Here is a 15178-nt window from a genome sequence, read left to right as displayed (position 1 = left end):
GGTACAAGTGCTCATACTCAAAATGAGTGAGTGTCTTATCCTCTGATACTTTGTTACACATTTGTGAGTTTTTACTCTTCAGTAATTCATTCATTGATTCAACTTACTCCTTGCTAATTGATTATATGTGACATAATCATCAGAGAATGCCTGCTTTCTAAAGCCTTGCGCACTTGTCTGTTCCAATAAAATTTTGATTCAACTTGCCAACTATTGACAGGAAATAATTAGTAAATAGGTTACACAACACTACATTCTGCCCTGCTACTTCGGTAACTACGGGTCTTACAGTTTTAATTCCATTCTGAGACCTGTCTGTCCTCTTCATATAATACATTATTTTAGCATGTTCAATTATATTCTTAAGTAATTTACAGTTTTGCCTGTAATAATGTTCTGTAAATGGGCTGTGACTGTCTGTATTACGATATAGCTCCCATTTTCTCTCTCTGTGTGTAATAATGCCATTGCTTCTCCAAACTTATTACTTATTTCTGCTTACAATTTCTGAATGGAAAAGACCTAAATAATGCTGAAGTAAAGAATGTGCAAACTTCATATGAAACTGCAATGTAGGTGTTTATTTTCTTTGGCTGTGTTGCATTACTGTATTTCTGCCAGGAACTTTTCTGTTAAACAATGTGATTTTTAAGTCGTACACTATAATTCATGCAATTTGCACAATAATGCAACTCTTTCCATTGTCCTTAAATATAAAATTTGATGCTTTACAACTTTCATTCTATTGAAGCTTTTCTGTATACTGCGTTAAATTATGAAATAGGACAAAACTTTTATAAAGAAATGAGATACCCCCCACCCGCCCCCAAAAGCCCATATGTTTCCTGTACTACCATGCCTAATTTGATGTATCAGTGACTGATTCACTTCAGTATTTGATGAGCTAAATTTGCTATAAAATTAACTGTGTGGGGTGCAGAGTCTTTGAATAACTCCAAAACTTTCTAAATAGCCCAAAATAATTTTTTGATGCCCTGACTTAACACATGTGGAAAATTGGCACAAACTTAAAAAGTCTCTTTTTTTTTTTTTTTTTGCATGTTAATAAAGTCGTTAAAACTTTGCCCAGCTTTCTGTAAAGTATTACCAGCTACTGAGTTTCCTTTTGTGACGAAATTGTAATTCCAAACTGTTTGGAATTGTCACTGATTAATCTACATCTTTATTTAACTGGTTTCTCAGTGATTTTTTAAGAGTTGGCCATTATACTTAACTTTCAAATTCCTTATTCATTGTTTCATTAAAAATAATGTTTACAGCGGTTCGTAGAACATAGAAATTGAACCAATAAGTTGTAACTTCACATTTGAGTGTGATTTGCATTTACACAGTGATTCTCAATATGCTACTGTGTGGAGGGAGCCAAAAACACTTTCTTATTAATTCAAGTCTGAAAAGTATCAGTATGGAGATGCAGGATTTTTGGTTTATGGTGGTACCCCCCTTGAATCCTGTTCACTCTTGTGCAGAAGCATGACTGCTCAGAAGTGGTGGTGTAGATCATTGTATTCAACAGTTTCCACAAGAATGACATGAAAGACGCATTTTACAAAGTAATGATGTCTGCAGACAGGTAGACACCAAAAAATTTCTTTATTAGCCAATGCTTGGAGCAGCATAGTAACTGATTGCTGTTGTGGTTAACGATACGGTCATGCATAATAACTTTAAATTATTGTGTTTGCTGATATTTTTGGGGGTTACTTTTGTTGTCATTTGAGATTTTCATTATATTCATCAATTGTATGTGTGTAATACACATGCAATTTCAAATAAGCCAAGCAACAGATGATATCATTTTTCATTAATTGTGTGATTCCCATTTTTCATTTAATTTAAAATGGACATTGTATCTTAATGTATCAATGACACATCAGATAGGAATATTAGACTCATTTGAGCATAAATTATGTTATCAAGAGGTAGATGAAAATTCGCTTCACTGTACTGCAGTTTTTAACCATTTTGAGTAGCTGCATATAAGGAGTAATTTATTAATATCAATCTACAACACATTGTTCAAATTTTTTGGTAAAAGAACACATATACAGTAGTTGAACATTAACTTATTATTGCTGTTTCCATTTTCTGTTGCAGAATTTGGATGGCCAAGATTCAGATCAATATTACAAGAATATGCCATCGGCAGGTTTGTCACTTTAAAATACTTTCCATATAAAACTACATGCTAAGTAAAACATAATTTTACAGACATAGTAAAATCATGAATTTCTATTGTAACAAATGATATTGCATTTGTTTTACGTGGGAATTCTGTGTAAAGCTAAAAACAGTGTATGTGGCTTCATTCACAACTTCAATATTTTTACTTTTTTAATCAGTTTGGAAAGAGTTTACTTGGGTGTAATGCTGATACTTCATCCCCATCTGTTACTGTATTCTCTGATCCTATAAAATCTGCTTACATCACAAATTCATGAACCTTAGAAGGAACCCACTCAGGTATGTAGACTGGGCATTTTAGAACTTCATACAAAAGTATTATTATTCATGCTCTGCAATGATCTAATTGTAAGTGGCACAAGTTCTAAGGCATTTAGAGATAACATCGACAGTTTCATCATAGATGCTTTGATTTGAAGATCAGTCAGTCTTCATTTTGACCCCAAATGAAGGTGACGTTTCTTGTATCCTTTATAAATGTGTATAAGAAAGTAAGGGAATTCAGAAATGCATTGCAATGGAAAGGAACCAGAATTAGCCACAAAATAATTTGCAAAACAATTGTGATTTAGACTGGAGATTATATTGATTTGATTTGCACAGGGAACCAGAAAAACAGCTCACTACATTTTGCACCAGAAATGAGTTTATTGTGCAGTTTCTCTCCCTGCCATTCCCTCGAAGTGCAGTAGGAGACCAGTTACCATAGCGGCTGTCACTAAAATAGACATCTCAAGGTCATCTCACCATCCTACAGCATTGCCAGTTAGTGATAATTTCAAAACCTTTTTAAATGTTAGACATCTCTATTTTTAGTCTAGAATATAATGGAGTTCTTCACAAAATAAAATTCTTCCCAGCTGCTACGAAAGAAAATAAATAAATAAAAACTGATGTTAAAATAAGTTTTGAACAAAAGTATTTCTTTCCTTCAAGCTGCAGAAGAAAACAGAATCACTGACATGTGTGAACAGAAAATAATGTATGAACATTCTCAAACTTTACAGATGCACGTGGTACATATTTTATCTTGAAAACGTGAAAGTATTCAGAGATTAAAATAGAACACTGTAACAGGTGTGAAACTGTTCAGCCCATGTAACGAAAAATGTCGTCGGTGATGAATTTGTGTTCTGTTAGACCTAGTAGAAACTTACAGTCAGAAAGTTGTTAAGAAAACTGTGAAATTAATTTTGGTAACATCTGTGACACTATTATTGTATCGTGTCACATAAGAATGCATTTTATTATGAGACACTCCATACGCAACAGCACGCAAGTACACGTACACCATCAACAGGATTTTAGTTCCGACAGGTCACCTTAACACAACCGAAAACATTCCCTACCTCCCAAAAAATTTGTATTTGCAGATTGTACTTCTTCTTTACTGCACCCATCACCTAAATTGCTGATATATGCTGTACAAAAAAATTGTAGATACTTTCAGGCCAATATTTCCATTGAAAACGAGCAAAATATATTTTTGCGTATGATTTTGTGAGACCCAAATTTAACTGCAGTATACTACAAGACTATTACCCTCAGCACACAGTAAGTGTATTTTACACAAAATTTTGCTTTTGCTGCTGCAATGTCTCTACATTCAATTAAAAATTTGTGGCCATCATTGTACTTTCTGAACCAAAAGCAGAGAGAGAGGAGGCGACAAAGAACAGAGGTCTGTGAGACAGAATAATTTAATTTCTCAAAAAGATCACTCTGTATTTTTCTAACTGTCAGATTCTCTCCTCTGTTGTAGTATTAAAGTACAGTTCTACGCACTTAACATTTTGTCAAAATTGTGAAATTGTGTAGTTTCCATTTTCATTTACATGCTCATATCTAGAGATTCTGCCATCTTTACTACACTGTTAATATGGGATACTGTCAATTTGGAATTATCACAAGGTTTTGTTGTCATATTATGAACTTGCACAAAATTTATATTATTCCTGGCTACTTCACTATTGGCCAGCCCAATGAAAAACCTTCATTACGTATGATATGACAACCTTGTCCTTCACGCACATTGACTTGTGTAGCCCCTTGCTACTGCATTACACTCAGCAATAAAACATGACTACACCGTTGTATGGAAGACGAAAAAAACAGTGGAAGAAAATTTCTGAAGTGTAAGAGAGAGGACAATGCAATAAGATGAAATACAAATGTGAACAAATTCGATACATATTTTGTGAAAAACTGTCATTGTTAATGAATGCAGTACTGAGAATCTTATTTTTAATGGCGAGTAAGCTAATTGTGACCACTTTTTACAGATTTATCGCATATCTAAGAGAGAAATTCATTTACAATCACCTGCTATAACGAAAATTAATTGCAGAAAAAATTTAAATCAAGTAAGCTCTTTATGTAGCCTACAGTTACCTAAATTGGAGCATCTTTTGATTCTGTATCTTCAAATTCACTGTCGCTTGTTTCTGCCAGGCGTTTATCTTCGTAGGTTCCCCTATGCTGACTCTTAACCCATGGCTCACAAAATCAGCTTCTTGCACTGCTTCCGGATGTTTTCTGTACCTCACCCAGTCATGCTGAGTAACTTTGTAGAGAGCGTCATGTGTTAGATGGTTGACAGCAGCAAGTATGACAGTAGTGTGTGTGTGTGTGTGTGTGTGTGTCCAACCACTTCTTGTTTAACCTGGAACTATATCAGCTCAATAGGGTTATATTGGCAGTGATAGTGGCAAGCATACCATTTGGTGTCCCATTTCATTTGCCAGTTGATCAAATTCAAATGTCTTTCTTGGACCTAGGATTTCTTTTACAGCCAGGAGTTCATCCTTCGTTTCATTGATTGAAATGAAACATTCTTTCTCTTTGACCACTCCATAATGTCTGCCTTGCGCCTATTTGGATGTGGCAGCTTTTGTGTTTGAATAGAATGATAACTGTCATTATCCATCACGGTATCTGAGTCTTCTTCCAGTGGAACAGTAGTTTGATGTTACCGCCAAGTGCGAATTGCGCGCAGTTATTCGGTTTTTGAATGCAAAGGGCACTGCGCTGATTGAAATCCTACGCCAATTGACAGAAGTATATGGTGAGTTGTGCATGGATGTCAAAAAATGTTTGTAAGTGGTGTGGAGAGTTTGCAACTGGTCAGATTGAAATTCACGATGAACAAAGAAGCGGGAAACTGTCAGTTTCTGAGGAGACAGTGTTGACGGTTGAGCAAAGCATGCGTGAAGATCGGCGGATCACCCTGGATGATCTCTGCACGTTGGTCCCTGAGGTTTCTCGAAGCAACACTCATAGAATTTTAACGGAAACATTGAACACCGGAATGTGTGCGCAAGATGGGTACGGTACCATGCATGCTGACTGAGCACCACATGCGGCAACGAGTTGAAGCTTCCCGCGCATTTCTTCACTGCCTTGCAGCTGAACAGGACAACATTCTGGACTCAATTGTCACGTGTTATGAAACCTGGGCATACCACTTTACACCTGAGACCAAGCAACAATCATGCCAGTGGCGGCATCCTTCTTCACCAAAGCTGCGGAAAATCAAACAATCACAGTGTGCTGGTCATGACAACGGTTTTTTGGGATTGGAAAGGGGTATTGTTTGTCAACTTTATGCCCACTGGGACCACAGTTAACGCTGACAGGTACTGCGAGACTCTGAAAAAACTCAAACGGGCAATTCAGAACTGGAGAAGATGAATGTTGAGCAATGGCATACACATTCTCCATGACAACGCTAACCCACACATCGCTCGGCAAACAGTTGCTCTCCTGCATCAGTGGAACATAATCACCCACTCACCCTATAGTCCTGACTTGGCACCCAGTGACTATCACCTGTTCCCTAAGTTAAATGAACATTTTGCCGGAAAGCAATTCAGCTCCGACTACAAGGTGAAAGAAGAGGTTCATAACTTTCTGAACAGCAAGGCGGCGAGCTGGTATGACATGGGCATACAAAAACTGCCACAGTGTCTACAAAAATGCATTGAGAGAAATGGTGATTATGTTGAAAAATAGCTAAATGTTCAAGCTGTAAACTGATGTAAACCATTGTAGAAATAAACAAGTCTATGTACTTACAAAAAATAGGAGACCTTACTTTTGGGACTACCCTCATAATTTGTCCTCTGGCATGAAGCCTGCAATCAGTGAACCACGATGTGTGATGATTAATCTGACACCTCCACCAGTAGGCACTTTCAAACCACCGTTAACTTGGGAGTCGTGCCATATACACTTATACAGGTCTATTGTCCTTAGCATACGGTAAATGCTTTGTATGTAACAACTTCGCTCTTGCTGTTTCATTTTCTTTGCAGCCTATCAAAAATGTTTGCCCATCATTTTGTTTTCTGAATCAGAAACCAAGGGAGCAGAGAATACAAAGGAAGGAGGTCTATGAGCCAGAATAATTGATTTTTTCATGGGGATCACTCTGTATTGTTTTACTGTTGGATTGTATGAACATCAAGAGCTCTGATGGAAACCCAGTTCTATGCAAAGAAGGGAAAGCAGAAAGGTGGAAGGAGTATATAGAGGGTCTATACAAGGGCGATGTACTTGAGGACAATATTATGGAAATGGAAGAGGATGTAGATGAAGATGAAATGGGAGATACGATACTGCGTGAAGAGTATGACAGAGCACTGAAAGACCTGAGTCGAAACAAGGCCCCCGGAGTAGACAACATTCCATTGGAACTACTGACGGCCTTGGGAGAGCCAGTCCTGACAAAACTCTACCATCTGGTGAGCAAGATGTATGAAACAGGCGAAATACCCTCAGACTTCAAGAAGAATATAATAATTCCAATCCCAAAGAAAGCAGGTGTTGACAGATGTGAGAATTACCGAACAATCAGTTTAATAAGCCACAGCTGCAAAATACTAACACGAATTCTTTACAGACGAATGGAAAAACTAGTAGAAGCCAACCTCGGGGAAGATCAGTTTGGATTCCGTAGAAATACTGGAACACGTGAGGCAATACTGACCTTACGACTTATCTTAGAAGAAAGATTAAGGAAAGGCAAACCTACGTTTCTAGCATTTGTAGACATAGAGAAAGCTTTTGACGATGTTGACTGGAATACTCTCTTTCAAATTCTAAAGGTGGCAGGGGTAAAATACAGGGAGCGAAAGGCTATTTACAATTTGTACAGAAACCAGATGGCAGTTATAAGAGTCGAGGGACATGAAAGGGAAGCAGTGGTTGGGAAGGGAGTAAGACAGGGTTGTAGCCTCTCCCCGGTGTTATTCAATCTGTATATTGAGCAAGCAGTAAAGGAAACAAAGGAAAAATTCGGAGTAGGTATTAAAATCCATGGAGAAGAAATAAAAACTTTGAGGTTCGCCGATGACATTGTAATTCTGTCAGAGACAGCAAAGGACTTGGAAGAGCAGTTGAACGGAATGGATGGTGTCTTGAAGGGAGGATATAAGATGAACATCAACAAAGGCAAAACGAGGATAATGGAATGTAGTCGAATTAAGTCGGGTGATGTTGAGGGTATTAGATTAGGAAATGAGACACTTAAAGTAGTAAAGGAGTTTTGCTATTTAGGGAGCAAAATAACTGATGATGGTCGAAGTAGAGAGGATATAAAATGTAGACTGGCAATGGCAAGGAAAGCGTTTCTGAAGAAGAGAAATTTGTTAACATCGAGTATAGATTTAAGTGTGAGGAAGTCATTTCTGAAAGTATTTGTATGGAGTGTAACCATGTATGGAAGTGAAACATGGACGGTAAATAGTTTGGACAAGAAGAGAATAGAAGCTTTTGAAATGTGGTGCTACAGAAGAATGCTGAAGATTAGATGGGTAGATCACATAACTAATGAGGAGGTACTGAATAGGATTGGGGAGAAGAGGAGTTTGTGGCAAAACTTGACCAGAAGAAGGGATCGGTTGGTAGGACATGTTCTGAGGCATCAAGGGATCACAAATTTAGTATTGGAGGGCAGCGTGGAGGGTAAAAATCGTAGGGGGAGACCAAGAGATGAATACACTAAGCAGATTCAGAAGGATGTAGGTTGCAGTAGGTACTGGGAGATGAAGAATCTTGTACAGGATAGAATAGCATGGAGAGCTGTGTCAAACCAGTCTCAGGACTGAAGACCACAACAACAACAACATCCTCCTCTGTTGCAATAACCGAGAACAGTTCCACATGCAACCTCCTTGTTGAAATCGTCAGATTCTGTAGATTTCTGTTCTCATTGCTATCCCTTTCTAGGAGAATCGATACAGTTTTTCACATCTAGAGATTCTGTTGAGCTAAGACGGCCTATAGAAGATTTGGGAATAGCACACTCTTTTCCTGTCAGTTTATGAGGTTACACAAAATTTATGGCTTTTTCATTGTTGACCTGATCAGTAAAAATTTCAGTACATTTGACATAATGATCTTAGATAGTTTTCGATTGTCTTTTCACCCTTTATGCGCACCGACCTGAGTGGCACTATGTGCAGGCCTTTGCTCTTGCATTTCGCTCACTACCAAACACAGGTCAATGCACTGTTCCATGGGAGACTGAAACCGCAAGTGAACACACGATATCGCATGGAAACACTGAACGTTCAGCCGGTGCTCACCTAAGGAATTTTTAAGATATTACATGTGGCAACAAAGCTATCAGGTGAGCGAATTGCAATGCTATGTGCCAGCAGACTTCAGGGAGCAGGTGTGTCCTTGAGGTGCCTAGTTTCATAGTGGCTGCTCTAGGTCTTTATTATACACAATTTGTTTAGGAATTAATGACCTGAATATACTGTGTCTTTTGGCCTCAAACAATTTGCATTGGAAAATTGAATGTGGTGCAGTTTTATTGCCCTCCATATCCTTTCTGTGCAAGTGTTGATTGAAGTTCCCATGGCCATTTATTGTTCCTAAAATGAGTTTCATCTATCATTCAAATTATAGGACGTATGTTAAATAATGGGTTTGGCATCATTAGCTTGCAATTTTTTGTTTTTGGATCTTAGTCCAATATTCTGCATGCTGCTTACTAATGCAGCTATGTGGTTTTTCCATCACCTCGGTGATGATTATGACAGTTTTCAGCCCAATAAATAGAGTAGTCACTCCTGTCATTGCCAGTTCAGCGTTGTTCATTGCTGTTAATTCCTGGGTGAACAGGGACCACAGCAGGTTCACCCTGTGACAATCCCTGAGCCTCAGAAGGTCTTTATGGCATTCTGTGATGATCTTTGATCTCGTTTCTGGGGCTGGTAGAGATTTCAGAGCTGCTCGGTTGTCTGAGTGAATGCAACTGCCACAATCCTTGTAGCACCTAGGCAGATTCTCTTCCACACACACTCTCTAATAGCAAAGACTTCCTTCAGTAATATTGTTGCCAGCTTCCCTACTGAGATTGCTTTCTCATGTCTAGGCTGTAACCTGTCCCCAGCACTTTTGTCTGTTTTCAATCCACCAGTAAGCCAGACTGTCTCTCATGAATGGTATTGTGGTTCATTCTTCCACTGCCCCTGACTGCCATTTGTTGTCTTGAAATGTTTATTGAAGCAGCTGGAAGCTATTGTCTAGTTAGCTGGCATTTCCCTGACCATTCCTATACTTAACTACATTTACTAAATTGGTGTGGGATTCTGGATATCCTATAGGTTTCCAAGTTTTAACCTGTATGCCCTTCTGCTGCCTGCGTTGTAACCCAGGGATGTAATGGAGGATTGTCCAGTATACTCTCCATCCCAGCAGTTGGTGTGCTGCTAATTCCGCCTGTTATAGCTAAGGAGACCAGTCTCTGTAGTATGTCAAGCACCTTCTGTTCTACTTTATTCTACTGTACAGTAGCCCCATAGATTATCATAGGTTTTATTACAGAAGTGTATATCCAGTACGTGCTCCTGGGACTTACACACCAGTTTTTACCACAGGCCCTTTTAGTACACATAATAGCACCTTTTCTTTTGGGACAAATATTCTTAATGTGAGAGGTCAAAGATAGTTTTCCATCAAGGGTTATGTATAGATACTTCATTATCAACTCTGATGGTAGAACTTCCTTGAAGAGCATATGATTTCGGTACGTGTGCTGTATATGCTTCCTCATGAACGTTAAAAGTACAGTTTTCACTGTGTTTAGCACACTGGGTTCGCATTCGGCATGACAGCAGTTCAAACCCACATCTGGCCATCCACATTTAAGTTTTCCATGATTTCCCTAAATCAGTCCAAGCAAATGTCAGCGTGCTTCCTTTGAAACGGTGTGGCCCATTTCCTTCCCCATCCATCCCTTATTCAAGCTTGTGCTCTGTCTCTAATAACCTTGATGTTGACAGGACATTAAACATTAATCTGTTCCTCGTCATCCTCCTCCTACAATGTTTTCCTCGGACAGAACCTTAGATTCTATTTCCTGCTGCATTGTTGCACAATGTACAGAGTGAATTGTGCCATTGTTGTGACATGATTAATTCATCTGTGTATTCTTGGCAAAGTATCCTCCAGTATTTAACTCTTTGACAAGTTCATTCACATCTAGGTTCCACAACTGTGGGGACAAAAGGATCAACATTTTCTCATTCCTCATGGTTCTTCTACCTATCGTCAACTCAGCATGGTCTTCAATCCACCTGGCATATCGTAATCTTAATGCTATGGTCTTCTTGAAACTCTATAATCATAAATTGTATTGCTAAAAGCTCCCTCAATATCTAGGAAGATGCAGGGAGCTGTTTTCTGAACGTATAAAGAATTTTTCCACCTTCCCAACAAGTTCATGATGTGCTGTTTTGCATGATTTGCCAAGTTAATATGCACGTTTGTTTTCACGTAGAGGAACCTAAGTTAACTTCCTTTCCCCAACATTCACATTAACCATATTTTATAATATCATTAGGAGAAAGGAGGATAGACTGATTGGTCTCAATTCCTCAGCCTTGGAACGTTCAGTGTTCCCTGGTTTGGAATGAAAACAATCTTTACTGTCCTCCAAGCATTAGGCTCCTGCTACCAGGCTGACTCTTAGTAGTCAGCACACGTGTCTGGAAAGCCCTCTCTTGTTTGTTGCAATAGAGCCAGAAAGATTCTGTCTCAGCTTGGTGACTTGAATGGTTGAAACATTCGGACCACCCATGTGATGTTTTTGAAATCAACACATTGTCTGACAGATTCTCAGTTCTCCTTTTGGTTACTTGTAAATCATTACCTTCCAGGAACTGAAACCTGGTCTGTGTTACCAGCTAGAGTGCATTGAGGGAAATGAGTTTTGGGAGCAAATCCAGGATCTTTTGTGCTATCCTTGTATACCCGCCATCCTCCTTCCTTAGAGTGTCTCCTGGGTTGGTTGGTATTCTTGTGGGGATTTTATGAAGTCTGGCTCTAGTAGCTGTACCTTTCACCTCACAGAATATCTCCGAGGGTGATAGTTCCCCTTGCTTAATGGCAGGATTGTATTTGGCAAGGGCATCCCAATATTTTGCCCATTGTATTTTCCTTCTCGCAAAGTTGAACGTTCTTCTTACCTGCTTCCATTGCAGTTCCAAATGATCATTCCATCCAGGTACGCTCCTGTTTGTGCACGTCTTGGTGACTGGACAATTTTCTAAGTATGAGGTCATAATACCAGACATCACTTCATCTGCCATTTCCTCAAGATCTACCGGATTTCTTATCGAAGTTTTGACTTCAGATAAGTTTTAGTTTAAGTCTCTCCTATGTCTGTTTTCCTATGATTCCTATAGGCCATAGTGTGTTTAACACCCATTTGAACCCCAAACTTATTATACATGTGATCAGATAAGGATGGTGCCCACATGGCGTCTGTCTTTAGACAGACCCAAAAGTATGTCAGTTACTTTTTCCCTTTTTCTACTCCTGAGACTAGATTCCTTATCCCTATTCAAGATCTCTGAATTGCTGTGCAGTAGGTGTTCACATATCTACTCGCCACACTAGGTTGTGAACATTGGCATCATAAACAGCCAACAGTTTATCATTCAGCTGCGAGCAGCTGCCTACCAGTCTCTTCACTTCCTGTTTTTTGTATTTTCCTGCAGTAGCTAATTTCTACATGGAGAAATTCGAACAGTCAGCCTTGGAAAAAGCAGATAAGAAACCATCTCGCTGGTATCGGTATGTAGACGATACATTTGTGGTCTGGCCACATGGTAGAGAAGCCTTAGGCGAATCTTTTGATTACCTTAATAATATAAATCCAAGAATCCAGTTTACCATGGAGAGAGAAAATGATAACAAAATACCGTTTTGGATGTTTTAGTTATGAGACAGACGGATGGAAGATTGAAACAACAGATTTCTAGAAAAATAACGCACACAGACAGATACTTGCATAAAAACTCTAACCACCATCCAAAACAAAAAAGAGGTGTGATTACAAGTCTCGTTGACAGAGCCAGACGGATTTGCACGCCGGAGTATCTAGACGACGAATTAAAACATCTGAAGCACGCTTTTGAGAAAAATGGCTACTCAAAGAAAGACGTAAGCAGAATTCTGCACCCAAACAACAATAAGCTTAAGGACAAGTCCGAAAAACGATGGAAGAATACAGTCTCTCTCCCTTTTATAAAGAAAGTAACGGATCAGATGGAAAGATTTTAAGTAAACATGATATTAGACCTGTTTTTAGACCAACGAAGAAAATTTGTCATGTTCTTCGGTCTGTAAAAGATAAACGCGCTCCTCTATCAGCCAGTGGCGTATATAAAATTCCGTGTACATGTGGTAAAGTTTATGTTGGAACAACAAAAAGAAGCGTAAATACACGGTTAAAAGAACACAGAAGTCTTTGACGATTAGGAAAAACAGATAAATCGGCTGTAGCAGAACACGCTTTTCAGACAGGAAATCATCAAGTGAAGTTTTCCGAAACAAAAATTTTATCTACGACAACGAACTATTACCCACGGCTTTGTAGAGAAGCAATTGAAATATATAAACATAGGGATAATTTTAATCAGAAAGAAGAGACCATGAAACTTAGTGATATTTGGACAGTAGCACTACAGAATTGCTAGACAGTTTTATCCGTGACGAGATTACGATCTATAGTTAAGTTTTATCTCTGACAAAGGTTATCTCTGCATATCACGTGTAACTCTGGTCACGCCCACTTTCTACGATACATAAGTCGCTCTCAGACGTCCAACCCGTCAGTCGGCAAGACTCACTGGAGGAGAAACACCCCTCTGAAGATGTCCAGCGCAGCTCTGGACGAAACGTTAGGAGCTGAAGAGTTTCATGGACCACGACCTTACATCCCGGAAGGTTTACCAGAAGATAGGAGGCCAGGTGATACGGGAAGATTTCGGTTAGATTACATTGTGGTCAGACAGAGATTCCGAAACCAGATATTGGATTGTAAGGTGTACCCAGGAGCAGATATAGACTCAGATCACAATATAGTAGTGATGAAGAGTAGGCTGAAGTTTAAGACATTAGTCAGGAAGAATCAATACACAAAGAAGTGGGACACGGAAGTGTTAAGGAATGATGAGATACGTTTCGAAGTTCTCTAAGGCTATAGATACAGCAGTAAGGAATAGCTCAGTAGCAGTGCAGTTGAAGAGGAATGGACATCTCTAAAAAGGGCCATCACAGAAGTTGGGGAGGAAAACATAGGTACAAAGAAGGTAACTGTGAAGAAACCATGGGTAACAGAAGAAATACTTCAGTTGGTTGAGGAAAGGAGGAAGTACAAAAATGTTCTGGAAAACTCAGGAATACAGAAATAGGAAGTGCAGGGAAGCTGAGACGAAATGGCTGCTGGAAAAATGAGAAGACATCGAAAAAGGCACGATTGTCGGAAGGACAGACCCAGCATGCAGGAAAGTCAAAACAGCCTTCGGTGACATTAAAAGCAAGGGTGGTAACATTAAGAGTGCAACAGGACTTCCACTATTAAATACAGAGGAGAGAGTGGATAGGTGGAAAGAATACATTTGAAAACCTCTACGAGGGGGAAGATTTGTCTGACGTGATGGAAGAAGAAACAGGAGTCAATTTAGAAGAGAGAGGGGATCCAGTATTAGAATCAGAATTTAAAAGAGCTTCCAAGGATTTGAGGTCAAATAAGGCAGAAGGGATAGATAACATTCCGTCAGAATTTCTAAAATCATTGGAGGAAGTGGCAATAAAACAACTGCTCACGTTGGTGTGTAGAATGTATGAGTCGGGCGACATACGATCTGACTTTTGGAAAAGCGTCATCCACACATTTCCGAAGTCAGCAAGAGCTGACAAGTGCGAGAATTATCGCACAATTGGCTTAACAGCTCATGCATCCAGGTTGCTTACAAGAATAATATACATAAGAATTGGGAAGAAAATTGAGGATATGCTAGATAACGATCAGTTTGGCTTTAGGAAAAGTAAAGGCACAAGAGAGGCAATTCTGACTTGGCGGTTAATAACGGAAGCAAGATTAAAGAAAAATCAAGACACATTCATAGGATTTGTTGACCTGGAAAAAGCGTTCAACAATGTATAATGGTGCAAGATGTTCGAAATTCTGAAAACGTTGGGGTAAGCTATAGGGAGAGACGTGTCATATACAATATGTACAACAGCCAAGAGGGAATAATAAGAGTTTATGACCAAGAACAGAGTGCTCGTATTAAAAAGGGTGTAAGAGAAGGATTAGATTTTCACCCCTACTGTTCAATCTGTACATCGAGAAAGCAATGACGGAAATAAAAGAAAGGTCCAGGAGTGGAATTAAAATCCAATGTGAAAGGATATCAGTGATGCAGTTCACTGACAACATTGCTATCCTGAGTGAAAGTGAAGAAGAATTACATGATCTGCTGAATGGAATGAACAGTCTAATGAGTACGTAGTATGGATTGAGAGTAAATTGAAGAAAGGCGAAGGTAATGAGAAGTAGCAGAAATGAGAACAGTGAGAAACTTAACATCGGGATTAATGGTCATGAAGTAGATGAAGTTAAGGAATTCTACTACCTAGGCAGTAAAATAACCAATGACAGATGGAGCAA

General features: G+C 39.0%; 1 pseudogene; it reads left to right on the top strand.

The window, feature by feature from the left end:
* LOC126471164 (CLIP-associating protein 1-like) overlaps positions 1-15178 on the top strand; it is a 245149-nt pseudogene that overhangs the window by 221867 nt on the left and 8104 nt on the right.

Source organism: Schistocerca serialis, chromosome 3 (assembly GCF_023864345.2).
Source record: "Schistocerca serialis cubense isolate TAMUIC-IGC-003099 chromosome 3, iqSchSeri2.2, whole genome shotgun sequence".
NCBI classification, from domain to species: Eukaryota; Metazoa; Arthropoda; class Insecta; order Orthoptera; family Acrididae; genus Schistocerca; species Schistocerca serialis.
This window is presented reverse-complemented; position numbering and strand designations above follow the sequence as displayed.